General features: G+C 38.0%; 2 protein-coding genes across 5 annotated transcripts in view; one reads left to right on the forward strand and one right to left on the reverse strand.

The window, feature by feature from the left end:
• CMSS1 (cms1 ribosomal small subunit homolog) overlaps positions 1-25,964 on the reverse strand; it is a 243,125-nt gene that overhangs the window by 112,973 nt on the left and 104,188 nt on the right. The window contains exon 3 of one of the 3 annotated variants that reach the window (XM_051608072.1): positions 11,491-11,543. The exons of the other annotated variants lie outside the window; for them this stretch is intronic. The gene's annotated coding sequence lies outside the window, so the exon portion shown is untranslated. The remainder of the gene's footprint in view (positions 1-11,490; positions 11,544-25,964) is intronic. 3 annotated transcript variants of the gene reach the window in all.
• The window catches only part of FILIP1L (filamin A interacting protein 1 like), a 208,872-nt gene that overhangs the window by 81,728 nt on the left and 101,180 nt on the right, over positions 1-25,964 (forward strand). The window contains exon 3 of one of the 2 annotated variants that reach the window (XM_051608058.1): positions 22,455-22,544. The gene's annotated coding sequence lies outside the window, so the exon portion shown is untranslated. Of the gene's footprint in view, positions 1-22,454; positions 22,545-25,964 lie in introns of those variants that run through there. The other variant, XM_051608060.1, reaches the window with a different exon arrangement.

A 25,964-nucleotide genomic window follows, 5' to 3' on the forward strand; every position in this document is an offset into this window, starting at 1 on the left:
AACTAAAAAGGGAAAAGGGAAGAAAACCTACCATTACTAAATGCACCTTTTTATTAGGGAGACTAAAATCTTTCCATGAGGCCTTCCTTATATACCTAGTAATCAAGCGATCTTCTGTAGTTCAGTTACTGAAAATCCCCTCTGCCTCTAGCCATTGATGTATGCAGGATTTGATTATGCTGAGCAGGCAAAAGTATTGCACTTGTATCATCAGAAAATAATAATAAAGACCAAACAAATCAAAACTTATAATGTTTTCTATTCTGGAATTTTTAAAATTAGCCTAAGTTTACACATAAGTAAAAATAGTATCTTTATGATCTTAAACAATCCAAAAGGAAGTATCTTTGTAAGACTGCAAGTGTAATCCAGTTCATCTATTATTCTCAATTATCATTATTTTAAAACCATATAGGGAAGTTATAACTAATTATTCCAAACTCCCAAGTTAGCCTCCAGAGTTTTTACTTTAAGCCCAAATATTTTTTTAATTACTTTTAAGGTATTTTGCACTATACTTTTCCATGTAATGTAGAAAATACCATCAAGACATCAAAAAATTTAAAAAAAACCCACAAAACAAAACAGATCCAAGTTACTAGTAGGCTCCAGCTGATACACTTGGTGACCCTGAGCAAATCACTCAGCCACATTCCCACCAAAAATGGAGAAGGCTCCAGTCTCTGAAAAATGACTGTCAGACCAAAAAATGTTTACAAAGCAGCTTGCAGTCATCAAACAGAGGACTCCTTGCAAATGGAAAGTATTACAACATATGCTATGTTCTAGCCATGAGTTTTTTTAAAAAGAACAGAAAAAAAGAACCTTTACAATCATGACTAGGCACATGTGTTTTAAACAAAAATGAAACTCCTGTTTCTCAGGTATAGCTCTTTGATTTTTCATTACTTACACTCAATAAAGAGTAGGTCTAGAAACAAGAAAAATAAATCAGAAGTTCATACATTCAGGATTATATGAAAGCTGTTGAAATACTTTACAGACTGCAGGTAAGACAAGGTTCTAGGAAAGAGGCAATATCTATTACTAGATTTAATTTCTATAGATATGTCAAATTTCCAGGTACCAAAACCCTTCTTCAGGTTTCAGTCACCTTTGTAAAGCAAAGGATAAAAGGAAAAGAAGCACTTTTCATAAAAGGAAAAGACAGAGTAAGGAGAAAACAACCTGTGTCACGTCAGGATGCAAGAAAGCACACAAAGCCTGACAGATGGAAAGCGAAGCCCTCGCCTCTGATTTGCACAAAAGAAATCCAGATATGTTGGGGTTTACTTGCAGGAAGAGGGGGTGTGTCCATCTGAACGGAACCCAGAAAATATGTTTTCATCCTCCTGTTTGGGCTGGCTGGTATGATTTAAATGAAAGTGTAAAGAAGCCAAATGTCACTCTGTTTCCTAGCAAAATGCTTGTTCTAGCCAAATGACTGTTCCCTGTGCAAAAGGCAGTGACAGAGTTTGCATTAGCTTCTTCTGTAACGTCTTGGTTCCAAGTGCAAAGACTTAGAAGTGGGAACAAGAACCTTAATGCAGATGGAAGCTCCAGCTGTAAGCATATGACAAATTCTTGATAAAAGCAATTCCTGTTTTATAGTATACACAGGGCATTGTTACTGCCAGCAATTAATTATGGCTATGAACAATGCTAGCTAAGACAGGCACATGGTAGAAAAAAGTGAAAATATTATCACTGTGCAGGAAGTAAGAGAGGCAAACATACCACTCACAATTTTGTCTTTAACATATATATAAAATAAGGGCACTGAGATTCTTGAGAGTCTACTAAAGGAACCACCTGAGATTACTTATATTTTTACAGGGTCACTTTTTATTTCAATTCTTCTTATGCTTTAAACCAAGCTAACAAACCAACAAAAAAGAAGAAAATGGGCTTAGGAAATGTAAAAGAAAGGTACAGACACTCTTGTCCTTATTTATGCTCTTCTTTTCACCTGCCTCTGCAGTAAAGAATCACACAAAACAAAGACAGAAATACATTCATCAGTTAGAAAGGTACTGCATAAAAACAACTCAACAAACATTGTTTCCAAATGTATAGCATTAGCAAAGCAAAAGCCTGCTATATTTGCTATAATTATTTTTTTTCCTTAAAAGAAACAATATATCATCTATACCCTTCATTCATCGTATAAATCTAAATGGGGAATGGAAATAAGCATTTTCTCTCCACACGTGAAATTCACAATCAGGATAAACAAAAGTATCAGAGTGCCTAACACCCATTGGTTTCTCCAAATGTTGATCCATACTGCAAGTCTGGCAGTGGTTTCAAACAAAATCTGGATTACAGAACATGATTCAGATGTGAAAAGACTGACAATAAACAGCATTTTAGTACTGCTCAGTCATAAACAGTCCACATTAGGAAAAATGAAACTGTTTCTTCCGAGAACAACATGCTGGGTTCCTGTGTTCCACACTGAAAACCAGGGGAAATTTGTTTTTCTGATTTCCCTTGTTCCATCAACATTTAAAAGAAGCCATGTATAATAAAGTACAACTACTGAAAAGCCCCAAATTTTCTCTTAAAATCTTATTTTTTTAAGAAATAAATATTAAAATAATAATTACCCGCTGTTGTTATTTTTAATAAGCCATTTTGTTATGTTTTTCTTGAAGAACCATGCTCACAGAACTTCAGACAAAAGCATAAAGCCTCTTCTCCAAGATCACTAAGCAGATCGGATGGCCTCCGATCAGTGCAAAAGCCATTCACTGCAAACATATCATGATGCTAATGTAAATGATATCCGCCCACGGCAAGGAAGAAAACACGAAGCACAGTGACTTCTTCCACATTTTATAAGGTCCTTCCTTATTTCCCTTTAAATCTGTACAGGAAAGTGTCTTTTGATAGTTCCCATAACCACTAATTATATTATAAAATGGGAAGAAACTTCTCAAGTGCAAGTATACATCACAACATGCTACAAACAGATGCTGATTATAAAATGTGTAAGAGGGAGGCTTGGGTGTGCTTAGTCACATTCTTCACAAGAAAAGACAGATTACTGTGTTGCCACAGTTATGCATAATTTCCAAAATTCAAAGCTGAAAATAGATTTCAGTATAGAACTTGAGCAGAACTGCTGAAAACAGCAAGATGTGGCAAATAAAAAGCTTGACTGTACACCTGCCTCATTCCTGTAATCTTTCTGAGGCTAATGGAGATGAGATACGGAGAGAGATGGACACTGGTCTGACACGATTTATCTGCTTCTCAGTGCTCAGGTGAAGCCAGATACAAAGAAGTGATAGACTTTCTTAGTTCAATCATGTTACTGACGGTGTGATCATTTTATTACTTAATTATTTAATAGAAGTTATTTTATTGTTAATGGATGTGGTTTATGCAAATCTTATCCACTACAGATTCAGATTTATAAATTACTCTAAATTACAGTGCTGTAATTGGACACTGTTGACATGAAACTCGAGTACTTTAGGAATTTCCAGAGGCACGATACCTGGAAGCAAAGTTTAATTTCAGCTCTGAAGCAGATTCCCTCTGCACCTTTAGGCTACTCATCTCCATCTCCTCCTCTCTAAACTTGTCTCCCAGGATGGTGCTACAGGTTTATTTAATGAATGTGAATCATCTTAGCATTGCCTCCTGAATTCCAGATATAACCAGTAATGAGCCAAAATTTTACATGGGCAGCATGTAGCTGCACTTGAGGAAAAGCACACTTTCCACTATGCCCGTCAGAAGTGGACTTGCAAAACACCAAAACAGTGTTATTTGTAATCCCTGCCAACGAGTGCACTAGTCTGCCTTTAAGTGTGCAGCCAGTCATGCTATTAAGCTTTCATACAGCTTCTTTGCTAACTAGGCTCAAATTAGCAAACTAAGATACAGCAGACAAATTATAATTTGCCTTCTTAACACCCAGTTGCTGAGCAGACACCATCACTGGCTGTGAGCATGGATACTCTGGCAGGAGTCACCTCTCCTCAGAGGACATGTCCCCTCTTTCCCACTGACTACCATGTAGCAGGTCAACACTCCCCAGGCTAGCTGAGCTGCTTGCATGATCACTCCCTGAATATTTCCACCCAAGACAGGCTAGCACAGATGAGGAGCTCCTTCAGCTTTTTTGGTTGAGACTACTCATTCTGAACAAAACCAGCCAGAGAACAACTGCATCTGAAAAAAATGGGAAGGAGGAGGTAAGAGGATTATCACAAGAGACGTGGAGTAAGCTCTTGTATGTGACCATTGCACCATTAATCAATGCCAAGGGACTTCTTCAAACTGGACAGCTGCTAGATGTGTTCCTCCCTGTGCCTTCATGTAATTTACATGACTTCACATTCCTAAGACTCACTGTGCACAAGATTTGACCACCTCCATCTCTCTGTCCAACTGCTTTTGTACACTGTGATCCCAGTTGTTTTTTGGCATCAGTATCAAGAAAGTAATTTCAGGCACGTGTTACTGATGAGACTGGTTTTTTATGTGACACTAAACAGCTTGACATTGTAGAGCAAAAGGAAAAGGAAGCTACTGAAAGTACTGTATCTGGAAAGTGCCATTACTTTCCATCTGGTGACCTCCTGGCAATTCCAGAGGTATCACAGCAGGCATGTTCCTGTCCCACCTCTGTGTTCAGTTTCTCATTACATTCATCATCACCCTCATATCTTGTCTGGCCTTTAGGATCACTTCATCATATACTGCAGGCTTAAGATCCTCCCTGAGTAACTTCAAACCTCTAACTTCAGAGTTGTGAGACAGCTTGTGGGTGAACATCCAGTCTTAATGACAAGATGTAAAGTGAAGGAGAAGCCGTTGTGCCTCTTAGAGGCAAGCTGTTCCTCTAAGATACAAGACCTGTTTCAGCAAGTAAATGTCAGGAAAAGAACTGCCAAAAAAAAACCAAAAAAACTTGTATCAGCCATTTATTACACAGAAAAGAATTAAACTGCTGTCAGTCCTAAGTTCCTCAAAGTCTGACTGTTTCTGTTTTAGTACCAAGTATATTGCCAGATCCATTAAAGAAAATGAGGACAAAACCAATGCATGTACCTACATGTGCTCTGACACACACAGTGGATGATAGTCACTCAAATCTCACAGCAAGATTCCACTGTCTGTTAATTACCATCTTGGAAAAGAGATTATATTTTGATTTTGTGATTGATATAAGAAGATATATATGTGTTGTGAACACAAGACAAAACATTAGCATCTCATCATATCTGAAATCTACCACTTACTTTCATTTCATCAAAGCAAGACAGGTGGTCTGTTCATCTCCAAAAGCTGGCTATTCTCAGAGATTTTAGCCACTGTGAAAAGCTTTTCAGGGGTTTACAATCAACAAGAGATGGAAACTCACTGAATGTTAAACTTTATTAAATTTCTATTGATATTCTGTTACAATCAAGACATTACAGACACTCTGTTACTAACTGCAAACTGGAGACCTGAATACTCAAAGGATTAAGGCTTTCATCTTATTCTAAATGGCTAAATTTGTTTTCAGTTGGCAACTTTTCTGGGTCAAAACAAGCAAATTGATATGCATTTTTTTTAACTGAACTCAGATATAAAATCTTTCCACTGTACATACCATTTGTTAGCAAACTCGCATATACTTTCCATCCATTTATGTTTGCTGGCACTGAAGCAGAAAGAGTATGAACTCTTTCCCCCCAAGCAGCATTCTCTCCAGCCCTTATTAGCTGAACTGAAACTACTTACAGAAAAACTAAACACAGTTACACATCTAAATACAATGTTAGTCAACAACTTATTGTATTAAAAAATGTGATACTCATTTGAGAATACCCTTAAAAAAAAAACCCTAAGAAAGCCCACGGCTTTTTATGAGCCTTTTAAGCTGTAATCTAGTTTATATACACAATTTATAGCTTAGAAACTGAGTCAGCTGCTATGTAATGAAGGCTCCTCATGAGAGGTATAGCTTTGCAATGATTCAACATGCATTGTTCTCAACCTACTCAAGTCTGAAACTCTGCAATCATTACCAAGGGCAGCTTACCGAGTATTCCCTCTAAAATACACAGGAAGACATTTTCACAATCCCTCCCACTCAGACATACTCCATATCGCTCTGCTAGAAAATGGAGTCTGCCCTTCTTTGCCACAGCTATTGCCTCCCAAACATAACTCCCACCTTTTGACATCTACAGGCAATGCAGTGTCTGCAACAGGAGTGTCACACCTTCACAGAAAGGCTTCCCCTGCCCTGAAATGCTTGGTCTCTTCTTAACATGCTAGAACATGTTGGCAGGAGACACTATACTCTGACCTAACTTTCAGTCCTCCCTTCCTCCACACCCTCTTATGTATTTGTCCCTTTGCCCACAAGTCCAGATCAGGGATGCTGGCAGGAAGGGATGCTGCTCACTTACGCAGAACCTCCTCTGTACCGAAATGCAGAAACCCTCCTGTGAAAAGCCTTCCCTTTGCATTTGGAACAGACGTGGGTTTAACTAAAGGCAAACTTTCCTATTCAAAAAGGAAATGAGCAGAAAATGCAACACATATGAGTGAAAATTCATGTGTGTGAGAGTTCCTGTTCCTAGGAAATAATTATTACCTGCAGTTATTTTTATATAAAGATAATATAATATAAAATTATTAAAAGCAGTGCAGATCCTCACTTTCTCTCCCCTCCCTTTTTTTACCTTGTTCTTTTCCCCTTTTTCTTTTCTCATCAATTACAGAATCAACACAAAACTAAGACCTTTTAGAGACATAAATGAGGGATTCCTGCTTTGGAATGGCATCAGCATCTAGACACCTGGCAAGACACAGTTCAATGTCTATTGTACCTATTTCTCAACCCCCTGACAGCAAGCATGAATATTCCTGCCTTTCTTCTTATTTACCAACATCATGTAAAACTGAGAATGTTCAGAAGTCCATTTCACTGTTTTTTGTTCTGGTTACATTGCAGCAAATTGCTTTGATCTGGGGGAGGGAAGAGGAAAAGAGCAGAGAACATCTTAAGTTCACAAAGCCAAAAGCCAAGATGCACAAAACTGAAACATTCCAAAGTTAAAAATAATCATCTTTAAACTGCAAGAGCAGAGCTGTAATTTTGAGCAGTACAGCATGACATCATGGTTTATATGGGGCCGGCTCAATAAATCAAAGCGTGCCTAATTAAGAGATCCTACTGCAAATCTACATTATTTGGACAAATAATTAAAACAGGACAGTCTGTAACACAAGCCAGATATGTTTACTAACATACATTCTTTTAAAACTTTTAGGTTCACTACTGCTTACAAAGCTTTCACATTGAGTAAATTATAGACCCCTAAGCTTTTATTTTAGGCTGACTTCACTTTCAAGGAATTCTTCAATTAACTTTACGTTGCTTTAAGCTCTTCATCCAACGAGAAAACAATCTGTGGTTTTTTACTTCTTTCAGTGCCAATGGCTGCCCTCCACATTTGAGTTGCAGACTTACTGTCTTTTCAGAGCCAGGCTCTGTTTGTCTAAAACCAGCCTAGTTGTCATAGCATTTTGACAAGGCCTCTGTAAAAGGAGAACAAGACTTTGTGGTGGGTAAACTGCTAAGAACCATGAAGGTTGTTCTCACAATTTCAACAGACGAGTGCCAAATTTAAGGAACACTCAGCAATTAACCCAGTGCAGAAAGCCCTCATTACCCGAGTTGCCCTTCTTTCCTACTTAACCCAATTTTTAATTTGCCGATTTCTACTTCTCTATTCTCAGTTGTTTTTCTAAAATGTGTGATTTTTCTCAAATCTAAAAGCTATTACATGATCCAACATTTAAGCCTAAAAAATCCTAATGTTATCAAAAGTCACCATCCACAGATGGTCAGGATGCCTCCGGAATTGTGGAAAATGCTGTGGAGATTTTAACTATCAGTTACTGTGTAGATAATGTTAAATCAAGAGCTCAAGAGTTTAATATAAAGCACGAGCTGAACAAAAGAGACAGGATTCATTCCTAAACTGTCCATTTTTCCTTCTAGAGCTTGAGAGACTGGAATGTAATTTTTTTAATCTCAAACCGAAAAAGAGGGAAGAGTGGGCAGCTCTCCTTCCTTTTCCCTTCTGACATTAAACTTGCTTAATGGAGCAACAATACAGAGGATTAGAAGAACTGTAAAGGAATTGAGGAACAAAATGTTTGACACTGTCAACAAAAAAAAGGAATATGCAAAAATGAGAGTTGTGTCTACTAGTACAGTATTATGTTGTCCAAATAATTTTCTTCCACAGAACGTTAACCAAGCACAAACATGGAGAAAGAATCAGTCACTTCTTAATTCACAGATTTTATATAAAATAATCCAGAAGTTTTTAAAGGAATCAAAGCATATTAAATACTATATGCACTGCATAACAATCCTTGTACATACCCATAAAAAGGAATACACCTTTCAGACCTCTAATTCTTCGTTACAATAAAAATACATCAAGCTTGTAAATTAAGAATTATTATTTGTTTAATTTAGGACTGTCTCTGTGGACAGAAATATTATGACTGACCTCTGTTAAGTGCAAGCATTTGGAGCCATAGCCATTCCAATTCCCTTACATTCTTAGTATTCAGCAACAGATTTCTCAGGAAAAAACCCTCTAACTATTTGGACATACTTCTGAAAGCAACAGTGAAAATTAAGAAAGCAGTCTTCCCAAAGAAGTATCTATTTTTGCAATGCATGCTTTTAAAAGCACAATGCTTACGAAATGAAATACTTTGGTTCTCTTGTGTAAACTTGTACAGATTGTTTGCTATTGATCTTTTGAGTCATATTTTGGCAGTAAACTGGTATCCTTGTAGAAAATATAAGTACTACAAACCAAGTGATGTAATCTACATCTATATTTAACTCTTTTCTATTCTTTAAGAGGAAATCTCAGTAAAAGATACAAAAATCACAGGTGAAAAAAACCTACAAAGAATATTTGAGTTAAATTTATATTTCAAAATAAATAATCTGGACTCCATACTTAATTATTTTTTCCCAGATTATGAGCCTTGTGATAATGAAAATCTTCAGAAGAGATTGTTTGTTTGTAGGAACATGGCTCTTTTAAGTCATAGGATAGAGCTCAAATGAAAGAAGCACGTAGGACTATAAACTGTTTTCTTAACTGAATGAGATAAAATGGCTCTACAAAAACTAGGGCAAAAACTGATCTCAAGGGAGTGAATCTACAGTTTTTTAACTATGGATCCTTCTTTCCTCCCTGCCCCCAAAACTACTGTCTAATGAAAAAATACATAAAAAAAGAATATTGCACTGTAACAAGTCCACCCATACAGCCTAGGCTTGTGCTGTGCATGAAGTGTTGATGCAACATTCCCCCCTCTACTCCTGTTGTGGCCCAAAAGCACAAAGCCCAAAGCCAGTGCCAAAACGTCCAGGTTTCTGGTCCCTTGTAGAGTACATAGCACAGCATGGGAGAGCATATGGAGGAGGATAGCTGACAGAGGGGAAGCTAACGCAGTCGTCTTGACTTGTAACTAAAGTTTTGCTCCACCTCAAACTCTCAAATGTGCTAAGTCTTTCACTAACAAAAGAGACCCCAGGAAAGGATAACGGTGACTGTTGAAAGAGTGCATGAGCAAGAGTGCAAGACCATCTGCATGAGATGGAACACGTGTGCTTCCCCCTTTCCTCCTCCTCTCAGGTTTCTCCCATCAAGTGAGAACCACTGCCTAAAGGGTCAAATCTCTTCAGTGTCTGGTTACCCTAAAAAAAGAACATGGTCAAGGTCAATGTGTAGAGGAATCCAAGCCTTTAAATCCTAGGTCTTTTATTTTAAATCCAATGTTTTCTTTCCTCTCTGAAGCAGGGACTCACTGATACCAGCTTTTTCATATCTTTTCCTTACTTCTTTCAATGCCACCAGTGTCACTGTCTCTCTACCCTCCCTCCCCTTACCACACTGCCTCCCATCTCTTCCTCACTGCCATGGGAACCAGTTGTGGGGGGAGCAGTCAACATGAGAACAAACACCATGGACCCACTTCTGGGCAATTACCAGCTTTGTCTCTTCAAGTAAAGTATCTCAAACTCCAGAGTTCACTTGAGAACATCACTAATTGCCTCTCAGATGGAAACGCAAGGAAGAAGCATATTTAAGGCTTGAAAAAACTAAAATTCACACAACTTGCACTGACTTTATTAGAGGCTGAAACCCACATAAAATCTGTTTTAATAATAAGCAAGAGATTTTTGCCTTTCAGTACACAAAGAATCAGACTAGATGGCTTACAGAGGGTCCTTCTAAGCTGTGACAACACAGATGCCAGAGAACTTTGAAAATCAGGATTATTTCCCAGTATGAATGACACTACTTTTTTTTTTTAGTTTTGGTCTTCTAAAAACAGACAAAACCCAAAGGAATACTATGCACACAGTAGACCAAAGCCTGCCTTTAGATACTGTCCAAATGACACTGCTTTGACAGAGGAGATAGCGATACCCGTTTCCATTAATTCTCTATTAAGAATTGCAGGATTCAAATGGTTTATTTCCAGCATTACCTCATGCCTGGGTCTCTCACTGATTAATTAAAACTTTGTAAAGTATAGGAAAAAGAACAAAAAAGCAGAACTGTAATAATATGAACCAAGACTGTATCCAATAAAAGAAACGGACTGCTGTTCTCGACTTCTTTCCATAGGTTGATTGTGAATTGTAACCAGACAAGATCTCCTTTTTCAAGCTTCCAGAAACTGGCAAACATGTCTAATGCACAGGAAGTCATATTTATAGTTGCATTACTCTCCACAATATACCAATTCTCTTGTAATCAGAAGTTGTCTCTAGGCCTGCTAAATGAAAGATCCTTTTCCTTGGGATAGCAGCTTTTTAGGAGGAAGCTTCCAATTCTTCAGTAAGCAATAGCTGAGGAGGGGAAAAGGCAGCACAGTACAGCCTCACATCATCATTGGACAGTAAAGACATATCAGACTTCAGCTTTTTAAAACAACCAAAAAACTCTGGAATCCTGGTATTGCAACTTGTGTTACTTAATCCATTGAACCATCATTTAATTTACAGTATGTGTTGAAGTTACTGACTTTTTGCTATCTAGTTTTAAATTCTTTTTGAGTAGAGATAGATTAAGAACTTACTACTACATAAGCTTCAGTATACATTTGGACAGGGCCTTTGAGCATGCAGATACTCCGCAGGAAATCTGAAGCAGCACACTGCTTCATTACAGGAAAACCTATTTCAAACTTCTCCAAACTATTGCAGGAGACAGTTAATAACTTGCTTGTGTATTTGTACAGTCACTCTGCTAATAGAAAAGTAATGATAAAAACCCCAACACCTATATGAAATTTTCAAATTCTCTTCCAGCAATCATATCAGAGCATTTAAAGGCACACAGCACTAGCCTTGGTCAACCCTCACCATCCTTAAATAGGGACAAAAATATAATTTTTTTAAAGGAAGATAGAAAAATAATACTTTACCAAAGGAGAAATTCTTCAAAAGCAAAAAAAATCATTGCAGAAGTTGTTCTTACCTAAAATTGAAAGAAAAGACAGAGGGGAAAATAAATATGATTAAGAATCATACCTTGGAGCATTTCACCTTCAAAACAAAGAATTCCCAAACAGTATTTCACAGACATCATGACAGTGTGGAACAAATCTGAAGCAAACAAGCTACAGCAGAATAGGAAATTGCAATTTCTTTGAAACAATAATTAACCTTAAGAAGGAAACCACTACTAATATAAACAAACAAGCAATAAAGGAAACTGTTATAACCACAGGGAAACCTGTCTTAAAGCAGCAGAACAAGGGAATATAAAAAGACTTTGCTAGAAGTCATGGGTGTCTATAGACAATCACATTTTGTAGTAAGGATCATGCACATGCAGACTTCAAATAGGTCATCTTCAGGGTTTCAAAGAGCAGGCTGGACCACCAGAAATGTAGTACTTTTAAATCGAGGGCAAAATTTTAACTGAATATAATCTCATACTGCTGGCACTTAAGACATAATCAGGAGGAGTTTGAAAGGTATCTAGGAGCTACATTGCTTTTATAATCACAGCTTCTGATGCCCAATCCTCATCATTTATAAATAGTTACATTTATAACAAGCATCTTGGTGATTATTTTATTATTTTAAATGGAAATCAGAAAAGGGAAAAAAATGAAAAATCAGAAACTTGAAGTTTTCTCATCACAAGATTACATTTTCAATTTTTTTTGTTAGCAACATGCATGCAAAATTGAAAACAGGTCTAATTTTTAGAATTTAAAATCAGTACTTTTCACATAAAAAGTCATTCTCAGATCTGAAGTATTAATTTTTGCTTCCTTTTAATGCTTGCAATTCTTAAATACTTGCAAGTAAGCAGTAGTCCTCTTGTATTTACTTATATTCCAGGGGGAGAAAAGCAGTTCATAGGAGTGTAAGAAAGCTGTAACTAAAATAAACACTAAAAACAGAAACAGTTTTTATTTTGGGTGTTAAGTCAACTATCTGCAAGCAAGAGCATTTCAGACTGTCCTTATTTGTTATTGTTTATTACACTGGTGCCTTTTGTGGTTTCTAGTATTTTGGCAACTGGAACATACACAGTAAAGCTAGCAACACAACAGAAGTTTAGCAAAGGCAACCATAATTTGATTTAAAAAACCATCACAGAATAGAGCAAGCAGCTCTACAAACAGTGGAACCAATGTGGTTTGGCCTCCCATGAACTTGTGTCCTACGGGGATTTGAAAAACCTTTAGTAGGTCCACAAGCTTACACTAAGATATCTCTCTTCTACCTGGGAAGACATTCTCATCAAATTTATTGAAGTGGCATTTAACTCAGAAAAAGGATCTTCCTGCTCTCTGAACCAGGTTCTCAACACTATAGTAGTGATAAACTTTGTGAATCCTTGTTATATTTTACACACAATTAGAAGGATCACTACAAGAGGAAAAACTTTATACAATGTTAAAACATCCACGGTTAGCAAATTCCAATACTTACCTACAGGGAGATTTCATAAAGTCAGAAATGGAAAATATTTGTTACAGAGATCTGAAAACACAAATACACTATTTGTGCCTCATCACCCTCACAAAGTTCGTTTTTTCCTATCTCTCCTAAAGGGATTTGGGAAATGGAAATTTCCAGAGCTAGACAAATGGCAGAAAATAACATGAACAAATTAAGAATGTCACAGAGTTACACTCAGGAAGTTTAAAATACTATCTCTGGAAAGACCTTCTCAAGTGGAAAAATGGTGGTAGCAGCAATCACGGGAAGTGAGGGAAAGTCAGGCCTATCTGAAAACAAGACAAATCCCTCAGTTTCCAGGAGGAAACGTAGAGCAAGAATGAAGGAAGATTGCTGATAGTCAAATTCTGCACTTTTCTCTTGCTGTTAAACTAAAGAGCAACAGTGCATTCAGAAAGCCTGTGCACTTCCCTGTAGCTATCTATCTCCTTGAGCACACCAAGGGCTCCCAGAGCTCATCAGCAAGCCGGAAAGCTCAAGTGGTCAAAGACAGTCCTGGAAGAGGGTGTTTTAACATAGACGCAGACAACCAACAAGGCAGGAACAAAGGTTTTACTTCTGCACAAGACCTGACGGAGGTAGAATCTCAAAAGAACTGCTAGGAATCCCATCAAAAATAGTGTCTGGGCCCTTCTCAAAAGCCAGAAGGAGCCAAAAGAAAGGCTCCGGGCACAGACCTTTGCACTGCTCTTCCACTGCATCATGAGCATGAAGCATCATGTGTCTTTGACACATGATGCCTTCATGGCATAACCTCTGAGCATGATGACTACCCCTGAGATCATCTTTTTTTTAAGCCTGAGATACGCCCATACCATAACTGATGAAGAGATAGCAAGAAAAAGCCAAATCTGAAAGCAGATTCAAAGAGGCATTTCTGTGCACCCTCCCTGAATGATAAGGTGCCAACAACTGAATTTAAAGAGTTTGCTCTAGGTTTCCTATGGTCCTGGTATAACTAACGTACCCAGGTATCTTTTACACCAGAAAAGGTGACAGAAAGAAAAGCATACACAGTAAAAACAGAATACTAAAATCTTCACTGTTTTGAAGACTTCACAGGGCTTTTCCTGAATATGCAGGACTCTAATATTGCCTTTTGCACCCCCCCCCCCATGCATATTGATCTTTGGTCAAATACAAGATAAATAACTAATGAAGTACCCACATATAAAGCATTTGGAGGAAGCTACCTAGCTGTACAAAGAAATAAATGGTGACCTGCAGTTTTATCAGACAGACTGTTTGAAGCTTGAAAACACACCACAAAATGTCAACCAAAGAAAAGCATGTGCAAAAGTCACATTAATCTTTAGTTAAATCTAGATTTAAGTAGTCCAATAAATAAGACTATGAACCACAGGCCATTTAACCCACTTAGTTATTTTGGCTTGGTACACTTGCTATCAGGCCACCTGAGCCAGGACACTGCTGTTAACATCTGTTTCCTGCCTCTTGAGCCCTTCCTCAATTAGAGCTTCTACTGGACCCGGGAGCTTGACAGAAACAGGGAACCAAACAGAGCTCACTCTCTCTCCACAGACTGTTTGCTGCTTTGAGCAGCAAGAGGCAACTACAGACACGAACGAGAGAGCAGGCGATGTCCTGCCTGCCTCATAAACCTGCAGGAGAAGTGAACATAGAGGTTTTACAGAAGCTGTTTAAAGACAGTTTCTTTTTTCACTCCTACTTCGTTCAGTGCCTTTCAATTTTGAAAAATAAACCTTTAAGCTTTGTTTGATTAATTTTTTAGTTGAAAGCACAAAAGAAGAGAGGTTTAGACCAAAAGCAAAAAATCAGTTCTACAGCCAAGGCACCGACTATTTATCCAGAATAAAACAAAAGCCAGAAATACCATTTCACTGTTCAAGCTGAAAGACAGATTCTAGATACACAGCTTACATAAAGGCACGTGTCAAACAATATGCTTGTTTTTTGCTTAAACACTGACTCACTGAATAAAATCTACTTTTTAATGTAAACAGTTCCTTTAAAAGAAGCAAAAATTAAATACAGACAACATTAAGCTGGACATGAACCTTTGCTATCTCCATCCAGGCATCTGTGCAATTATAATTATTAACTCCATTACCATATACTGCAACATACACAAGATGTGCTGCATGTTGCATTAGACAACTTTTTTTTAGAATTATACGTTTACATAAGAACTCACTCATCTAATACACCTTTTGAGACTAGCAGATCATAGGATGAGTTTGTTTTCCTTTAAGATAAGTTTTCAAAATGTAATCAGAAAGCACATATAAAAATTTCGTCTCAGGCATCAATATGACCTTTATTAGAAGTAGTTGAGAAGTATGCCTTATAGAAATAAGTTTTGGGCTAATTATTCACTTTGACCATTCTTTTCTCTTAAGGGAAGGTTACTTCCAAGAAAAGTCACTTATCTTAAGTATCAAGTTTGTTTACATTCTACACAAATGTTATGCTCTCAAGCTTTCATTTTTTAAAATGTCAACAAGTAAAAGGGGGATGCTGCTGAGCTTGTAAAAACATTCTTTTTTAACAGAATGAGTCTCATGGCATTTTAGGTTTCCCACAAGACATTTTTCTGTCTATCATTTTAGAACTTTTTCCCCACACATTGTTTTCGTGATACAGGCTTTGGCAGGTTGCGAGATATGAGCTGGCTGGAAAATGATAGCTTGTTTTCAGCATAACCTTCTACTGTTGAACATTAAGCACTTTTTGCACAAGATAATTCACAATAAGCAGTACACACACAGAAAAGAAGACAGTTTTAGTTGAGGAAAGCTGAAGTCCTGAAGGATGCCAAAGACTTCATGACAGTTTTACAGAGAAAACAAAGGAATCTGGAAAAAATAATCAGTGTTTCTTGAAAATTCAACATTGCCTTTATTCTGGTCTCCTAAGGGTCTTGAGAGCATTTGACAGCATACTTTCTAGCACATTTAGTGCAACATCAGTACAGACACTCTACGAGGAACCTGTAGTTAAAGAAAACATGTACACAAATAGCAAAACAAATACTGATCTTCAGTTACAAAGGAGGTCCAGTCAGCTAGCCCACAATAAGGGAATGACCAGGGCTTCAAAGTGTATCAGAGAACATGCTCACATGTTTTCTTGATCAGTAAGGCCAATTTTCTAGTTACTCTGTTAAGAAATCAGTATGTGGACTGAATTTCACAGGAACAGTTGTATCTGCAGCCCAAGGAAGTTTCAAAAGCTGGAGACAGCATCACAAACTAGCCATTTGTATTTTGTAAGCTTGTATGTATGCAAATACAGAAAAAGAAACAGGAGGCTTTGCTGACAGACAGCAACTGACTCATGGTCCTGTTGCAAAGCTTACTAATGACATAACACTATCATCACTAAACCCATGAATTTTAAAAAGACTTCAGTTGATAAAAAGCAGAATTCATGTAAGGACAGAGAAAGTTTCTAAAGCTGCCTCAACTGCAGACATCTAGTGGTGCTTTTCATTCAGCGCTATGGTCAGCTATCTGTAAAAAGTGCATTTAATGTTTCATAAATATGGAGTTTAAAACAGAAGTGCTTCTAATCAGATCTGGCAGGAAAGGCAGAAATGCATACATAGAATGAGGTAAGTGTGATCTTGCCCAGCTGAAGAACAGGGAATGGCAGGGCTTCAGGCCATGAGTCACACAGACACTAAACAGTAGAGAGCTAGAGATAATTCTCAGGTAAACTTTGCATGAGCCACTACGTCATCCTTCTCTACCCTTCCTGCATTAATCATGTCATTAGTAACCTGACGCAGCCTGAGAAGAATGTCTGATTTACAGGGAGCAGAGCAATACCAACAGAACAAACACTTTGGCAGGTCAAAAAAGGAAAGACCAACCTAAATTTCATTTTAGTTCAAACCACATCCTGGAAGAACATGAAAACTAGGGGGGAAAAAAAAAAAAAAAGAAAGAAAAAAAAAAAAGATATATCTTCCCACTGGGAGACTGCATACTTTGTGTAAAGTTCCTGATGAACCAGTTACTGAGAATACAACTACGAAGGATATGCAAGAGCACACGGCTGAAGAACCAGCCCAAACACATACCTAAACAAAGCAAAGGGGAAAAAAAACCCTAGATTTCTTTTGAAGTTTGAATCACAGTTACGTAATTTCCACATTAGTCTATATGTTTTTAAACATCTTCTGTAGCACAGAGTTGTGAATCAATTCTACAATGAGTACAAAGTGTACTGTTAGGAAAGATTCATATCCCAGCCAGGTATCTTGGTTACTCCACTAAATTAAGAGGGACAAGAAGAACTACTAGGGTAAGAAAACAATGTAAAATTTCAGAATCCCTTTTTAGAATTACTACTCACTCTGGATTGACAGAAGTCACTTGAACAAATAGAACTATTGTTTAAAATATCATATATGGCTATTCCACCTTCCACAACATCTCAAAAAAGTAATGGTAATTTCAAGGAAGGGCAGATCATTTCCATTCCCTCTGAAAAAAAAATCTAAAACTCTGTAGATTACTTTAAAAGCAGAATGAAATTGTCCTTAAGTTTCTTGAAGAAAACTATCACCCAAAACATGCAAGAGGCACAGATAGCAGCAGCAGATGAATTAAAAAACTCCACAAGAGCCGTTTCACAGAAGCACTTCTCAGAAGAGCATCCACCACAACTGTGTGCCCAGTCTCTCCAATTGTATGGAAACTCCATTGCTTATGGGGTTTTGTTCAGGTTCTCATTACCTCATCTTCTAAGTCTTCCTAACTAGGCTGTTCCCTTAATGTTTCCTTCCCACAGAACACTCCTTTTTCCCTCACTTTCCTCTCATTTTTATCTTTGCGTCAATGCTGTGAATGTCCAAATTGATTTTCCATTATAAAGCAAAGTTCTAGAAATTGTAAAGCAAAGTCAGAAAAAACTGTTTTATCTTTTCCTTTTCTCCTTTATCTTTGATCCACTACACTGGCTGCACGTGAGCTACTGATTGATACCTAAATGTGTCACTTCAGTTAAGAACACTTAACAGTTTTGCTCTTACTGTTTATTCATGGCATTCCTTTCACTAATATTAGAAGCAACATAGAAAATATTGCTGATTTTATAGGTAAAATGTTAAGACAATATATCAAAATATTAGTGGGATGCCAAAATAACAAAGAAAATACAACATTAATTTTCTGACACCAATTTAGAAACTTTCTCTGTTGTGCCATGACAGTAGGCCTAAATCTCTCATAAATATTTAAATTAAGATGTTTTGCAGGTTTTTCTCAGCTTACGTAAAGGGGCATGTCCTTTTCCTGGTTTCTTGCTTTAAAGCCAGTATTGACTTCAGAGAAATAAGAAAATGTCCCTCATAGTTGTTCAGCATCATATGCAGGAAAGCACTAATAATCCTAAATATAAAATAGACAGTAATCTGCCTTACAGCTATTCCCTTTCTCATCAGTTTTTTGAAGATCACCTAAAGGCTATGTGGGCAACACTGAAAAATTTCTCAGAAGAGTCCCTATGTAGATAAACAGGGTTTGCCAGAAAACAGTAGGTTGGTGAGAGTCATCTGTTGGATGCTTCATTCAACAAAGGTGTTAAAAACAGTTTTACAACTTTGGTTTATTTTGGGAGGAGTGGGGGTGTCTGGTTTGTCCTTTTTTAATTTAAGACCTTCTGAAACCAAAGAAAAGATTTAGAGATGCCAACAGCTTAATGCATACTCCACAGTGTATATGAGCACCCTGGGGAAAACCTGCGCTCTGATAAACAACAGATTCCATTTTCCCCTGCTCTGAGGAGTATAAACCATACTCACAGTTTACACCTAATCTAACGGTGGCTTTCAAAACATATTTCAGACATATCTAATACATTATTTTCTTCCCACTTTGCATCCAAAGCTCTCTTGAAAAAAAAGTCCTATTTCCCTGATGAAGACTTCAAGGATATCTTACAAATCTGCCAATAGCCAGCATTACATAGTACACCTAGGAATTTGAAACTGATCTTTTTCCCCTCCAAGAAAGCCATCAGTCTCTTCCAAATGACCCATGCACCCTCAGCAGAAAGCCAAAGCTCCCAGAAACTCTTTCAAATACCTAATGTAACTGTCCCATGGGGTGGGACTGTGTGTGCCTCTATGCGCACACAAACAGGTGAGAAGAGCCTTCCACAGTCTTGAATAGCCCACACCACACATCTGGTCTTTGGACGACCCTATTCCTTGCTCTGTGGCTCTGCTTCCTACCATGTCCATGTGCAAAAAGGGTCTTAAAAACTAACTCATAGCCTGGCAGTAACATGCACGATCACTTTGCCAGCACAGGCTGTAGAAAGGCAAGGAGGAGGAACACTCACAACCCACTTACGCTACACACCTACTGCAGCAACGCTGGGATGGGAACATGCAGTACGAACACCTTCCCCAGGAAGCTGCACTGTCCCCAAGGGAGAGCTTGTACAGCTGTTATATGCTCCATGCAAATGCCCAGTTTTCTGATGGTGGTAACCAAATTTGATATCTCAATTAATAAGTCCTCTTTTCACTAATAAACCACAGGTTTCTGAACAGAGCTTTCTGAGCAGTAAGACAATCCTTCTTGATGTTCCATGTGCACCACAGAACAGTCTTTGAAGGGGACAGTAACAACAGTTAGTTCTTGGTTTCTTTCAGATTATCAAGTCAGGTGCCAAATTCTTCTATATATTTGATAGGGAGGTAAATGCCTGCAAGAGTGCTTCAGATGGATGAAAAAAAGAAAGACCAGAATACATTGAGAAACAAAAGGGACAGTCATGGACCTGGGAGGAAAACAGAAAAGAAACCCACCACATTTTGGACAGGGAGAGTCATGGAACAGAATTCTCTACAGTTGCCAGAATCATCAGAGTGGTTTGGGTTGGAAGGGCCTTAAAGTTTATTTAGTTCCAACCCTGGTGCATGGGCAGGGACACCTTCCACTAGACCAGTGGAAGCTTGTTCCAGTGTCTCACAAACAAACAAAAAGTAACAGAAAGAAAAAAATTAAACTTCCTGCAAACCATTACTCAAAGAATGACTCAAAATAGTAAAGAGCTATTTGGTTCTGAAATAAAATACTATGACAATGCATCAAGAAGCATTACATTACATAGTGTGACTTAAGTACTTGTGAAAGCTATATAAAGTTTCCTTTCTCCCTGCTCAGAGGACTGAATTCTAGCAAGAAATCCCTGAGATCCTGCAATAATTTCCTTGGGGATTAAGCATACTGGACAATCACTGGTCTTAGGAAGTGCTACAATTCACATCTAGTATTGTCTTAGTATCTCTCACTCTGACTAAAGACAAGAACGTACCATAAAGTATTTAATTGTGTTGTACCAAAAATCAGGGAATTATTTTTTTCTCTTCTTTAAGGCAGAAACTGTCTCCCACAGCATTCTCCTACAGAAGCTGGCAGCACATGGTATTGACAGGTACAGGCTTGGGGAAGAGTGGCTGGAAAGCTGCCCAGCACAAAAAGGACCTGGAGGAGCTGGCTGACAGCCAGCTTAACATGAGCCAGCAGTGTGCCCAGGTGGCCAAAAAGGCCAACAGCATCCTGGCTTGTATCAGGAATAGTGTGGCCAGCAGGAGAAAGGAGGTGATCCTGCCCCTGTACATGGCACTGGTGAGGCTGCACCTCGAGTGCCGAGTTCAATGCTGGGCTTCTCACTATAAGGACACTGAGGTGCTGGAGCATGTCCAGAGAAGAGCTACCAAGCTGGTGAAGGGTCTAGAGAACAAGCCCTGTGAGGTGAACTGGGATTGTTCAGTTTGAAGAAGAGGAAGCTAAGGGGAGATCTCATTAGTCTCTACAACTACCTGAAATGAGGTTGTAGTGAGGCAGGCGTTGGCCTCTTCTCCCAAATGAATAACGATAGGACTAGAGGAAATGGCCTGAAGTTGCACTAGGGAAGGTTCAGACTAGATATTAGGATGAATTTCTATAGTGAAGGAGTGGTCAGGCACTGAAACAGGCTGCCCAGGGAGGTGGTGGAGTCACCATCCCTGAAGGCAATCAAGGACTGTGTAGATGTGGCACTTCAGGACATGCTCTAGTGGGCATGGTGGGTTTTTGCGGGGTTGTGTGTTGCTGTTGGTTTTGTAGGGGGTGTGGTTATGTTTTGGGGGGTTTGGGTTGTTTGTTTGTTTTTTTCCCCCTGGGTGGGTGGTTGGACTGGGTGATCTTAGAGGTCCTTTTCCAACTGTGACAATTCTGTGATTCTTTAATTTCCTTACATATATCTTGTTATTAGTAAAAATTACCAAGTATACTTTGAAGAAAAACAAATAAAAAAAACCTTAAATTACACACTTCATTGTTACAAGAAAACAAGTTTATTAAATGCTTTGTGAAAAATCACCTTGAAAACTCACAGACTGATAGATGGACATCCTTTCCCACATCTTACATCACTAGATGAGTTTGAAAGGTACATATTTACACAGCACTTCACAGAAGCCTTCCCAAGAGTAAAATTGTTTTAATGAACAATTAACAAAAGAGGATTCTGGTTTTATCTCTCTCCTATGACTTCATCAGCAACTGCTCAGTAATAGCAGTTTCTCAAAAGGTTAACCCTTTTTGACATTAGACTGTATTTCCACACTTCAACATCAAAAATTAGGAGCTTAAATCAGAAAGCTACTACAGATCCAAAAGTTAGTACCTGTAATGTTAAAAAGCAAAAATACTTAAAAAGTAAATGAGAACACATGTAGTTCATTTAGAACATGTAGTTCTAAGAACTCCAAGATGCTTCTTTTGTTAAGAGCTGTTATTACAGTCAGTATAGTATGTTATCTTATTATAGTAGGTAATAGAGAAGTGATCAAATGGCACATTACCTGTAGGAGTATGAGGCAAACTATCATAGGAGTATGTGAGATTACCTGACGCTAACATGGGAGAGGACACAAATCATCACGTCCAAAAAGCAGCAGGAAATTAACGCAGCCTGGTAGAAGTTTAGAAATCCAAGAGTTCAAGAAAGAGTTATCCAGAACACATGAGATAACCCAGACTAACTGGTGCCTTCTCCCTCTACTCTGTCATTATCTATTAGTAATAGATGGTTTAATGCTAGAAATATATTATGTGGTTTTCACTCTTGGCAATAATTTCCAGAAACATCAGGCAAATATAAAATACAATTCAGTTTGAAACAACTGTTTGTGTACACTGAATGAGTTGCTACCACCAAATAACAAAGAGGAGCATGTTATTCATGTGTAACTTTTTAAATGGTATAATCTTTCCTGAATCCATTCTAACCCTTAAGAAATTATTTCATACATATTTATCAAGATAATGCAGAAATAAGGACCTCTGAAGTAAAAGAAATCTCTCAAGTAATATTTACTTATACTTGTGAAAAAAAATCATAATGATTTTGAATTTTCTTGCAGATTCACACTACAAGAGATACGATTCTGGACACAACTGAGAGGAAGTTTAGGGAGAATACCCCTAAATATCAGCAGAAGAGCTCTGAACTGGTAGGAATTATTTTTATTTGCCTGTTTTTAAGTGGGTGCTACTGAAAAATATAAACTACATATAACTGATTTCTCATGTATGAATTTTTCAGCAAGGTAAAGCAGGAATCTATATGTAGAGGACACCTTCTGCAGATAACTTGGTAGACTGAACAGTAAAAAAGGTTCAATCTTTAAAAAAAAAATAATCCTACTTTCCTGTAAAAAGTTTGGAAGACACCACCTCCTACACATAGTGGACACTGCTCTATTTATTGAATTCTTTTAAATTCCAAGTCAAAGAATGCAGTGGGGGGAAAAAAGATTAAGTTCTGCTTACTAGAGAAAAATCTCAGTTGATTAAATCAATTAAAAGCTTGTTAGATACCAAATCAGTCTTGGAATGTAACGTAAATGGGAAAATGTATTGCGAGGAGATTTATATTTCTCATGTACTGCTTTTTCACCAAGACTCTTCTTTAAAAACAGTAAACAAAACTATCAAAAAAGTATGTGAATCCTCCAGATGTTTAAAAAGTAGGTTACTATAGCCAGTGATGTCATTATATTAAATGCATACAGTGGTTAACTCATCTGCATTTGCCATTTGCACACTAGAACAAGTAATGGGTTTTTTTGGACTGAAATATTGTTTCTGTAAACGCATTCTGGAATTTCACCATTCCATTTAAATTATTATGGATCTTACAGTAAGTAGCCCTGGGAGAAAGCACATTTCTGTTGTCTTTGCATGAAACACATACCTTCTTGAAACACTTCCTGTCCTGCATCCCATTTTTGGATATTATCACTGTTTGACAAGAATGAGGTCAGCTAGGATTGTAGGGATACTTTACAGCAGCTGTTGGACATTTCTTTGAAACTCCACAAGCCTTTAACTCCTTAAACACCTCACCAAAACAGACATTGGAGTCTTGCAGGAACACTGGAAGAATGACTTTTCAGGGTGCACAGGATGCCATCCACTGAGCAGTCTCAAAGCACTTTACAAAGGAAAATAAAAGACTAAGCTTTTCAGGTGAGCAAAAATGGGAAGAACATGAAGATGCCATGTGTCCTGGTTTGAGCCAGGACAGAACCAAATTTTTTTTTAGTAATTTTACTTTCCAGTTAAGTCTCTTCTAAGTGACTTACTTTCTGAAATTAACAATGTTTTCCAGTCAGTGTCTGCTTCTAGGAGTGACAATGCTTGATGTTTATAGTTATTGCTGAAGAATGGTATGCAGAAAGGCTCTTGCTTATACTTATTCCTATAGAAACCAAGGTCACTGCTTGGTTCTGCTAAACATCTTCTGTGCCAGAAATGAAAGGGAATAAAAGCGGTCCCACCTGTGACCCTTCTGTAGGGAGAAGTGGACATAACAGGCAACCCAAAATTGACCCAAGTATTCTAACCCAGTATGTGTCACACTCAGTATAAATAAAGCTCAAGAGGGTCAAGCTCTCTTTGTCCATGGCTAGTGTCCTGGAAGGACCCTATCCATACCTCTGCCTTGATCCCAATCCATGCATTCCTGAATCCAATTCCAATCTGCCACCAAGACCAGAAGTCCAGTCTGGGACCTTCCCAAGGCCTGCCCTGCAGCCTTGGTGGTGACATAAGCATTACGGGGCAGAGGGGAGCAAGACAGTGAGTTTGTATATATTTGTATATATTTCATTAGTATTTTTCTTGTCATTATTGTTTCATTAAAGCTGCTTAGTTTTGTTTCCAAGCCATAAGTCTCTCTCTCATTCTGTTTCCTTTCCCTTTCTGGGAAGGGAGAGGGGTTAATTGAGAGCATCTGTCAGACTTTTAATTGCCAGGCTAGCCTTAAACCTTGATGGCCACTTGATGTGTAATTGAGAAGTGTTCCCACCTTTGCAGCAGCCAGGCCCAAAGAGAGCTGGGGAGGCAAGACAACACCATTTATGCAGAAGAGAGAGACATTGTGCTTGAGAAACAGCAGAGACAGACAGACAGGTTTAAAAGAGTGAGGTTTATCAGCATTCTCCCACAGAGACACACTTGGCTGACTCTCAGCAAATAAAACTGTCCAGTTGCTCAGTAGGACCAATAAAACTGAACTGAACCTGTACAATTTGCACAGAACCTAGTTGTAATGTGACACAACAAACTTCCATACCAACATCCTTACAAAGCTTTCTGATGTTTTAAAACTAGCTGTCTCAGGTCAGGTGGACTTGTCAAAAGCCTTTTTAAATTCATTTATGAAGCTGTATTCACACAATCACTAACATGGGCTGTGTATGAATTAATCTTTCAGTAGCAAAAATTTGCTCTGTATTAACCATGCCCATATTTCCATTAAATGAGCCAAAATTTGCACCCATGTTATACTGGCTGTGGAAGGACAGAGTCATCATGATGCAGACCGATGGTATCTGGCACACAAGTTTTTTGTATAAAAGTTAATGTGATAATTTTGGTGTTGTTTTCTTTTAATAAAGTAGAAATTTCCACCCATGGTATAAATTTAATCCTGATCAGTTCACTGAAATGAATGGCCACTCTTCTATTTGAGAAGCTTCAGGATGATACAGACTTTTCACCAAACTATAGTTTCTTTGTTTCTTTTTGACACACTAAGAGCTGTTGAGGGAATGAGGAGAACAGCTCTGCTCCACACCACAACCCCTCCAATTCAGGCACCAGAAAAGAGAATTGCATGAGAACAGCAACTGGGAATGCAGAGTATGTTTTAAAAAGGTTCTGTTTTGAGACTGATGAAAAACAAAGAGACCATGATCATGCAGCACAAATGTCCTGATAAGATTTCCATGGCTTTTTATTTCCTTTTTCACTGTGTTCACAGATGTCATCCACATCCTCCCCCCATTTTTGTACACCGAACCTAGTCTACATCTTGTTTCAAGGTTACTGTGATGATTTCATAATTTAAACTGTGATTTAGTTACAATATTAAGGTTGGCAGAGTTTTGAAAGAGCAGCGTTCCTTCTCAGGCTGTGTATCGGTCACACTTTGCAGGGTTTTGGCAGCAAGCGACTTAGCTCATCTGTTATCACACTTCAGAGCACATACCACATCTAAAATGTATTCACAAACTCGCAGGGAACGGATTAAAAAAAATTCACAAAAAAACAATTCTGTCTTGAAAAAAACCTCTGTATGCCTTTGGCTGCTTCTGTCCCCACCTGAGATAGGGTGTATCCACATGTAATATATTATGCATGTGCGTGCAGGTCTGTAGGGCAGCCCTTTGTGCTTCCTCCCAAATGGCAACTTTCAAAGAAGCAGTTGCCACTCCGCACAAGAAATGTAGTCTACAGTAAAAACCAAGCAAAATACAAAGAAAAAGGCAAAACCAGGTAATTTCTAACCACCTCACCTGACTCAAGAATCAAACTGTAGCCTCAATGCTGTACCAAAATGTGCTGCAATAAATATTAAGCTGCTC

Source organism: Apus apus, chromosome 1 (assembly GCF_020740795.1).
Source record: "Apus apus isolate bApuApu2 chromosome 1, bApuApu2.pri.cur, whole genome shotgun sequence".
NCBI lineage: Eukaryota > Metazoa > Chordata > Aves > Apodiformes > Apodidae > Apus > Apus apus.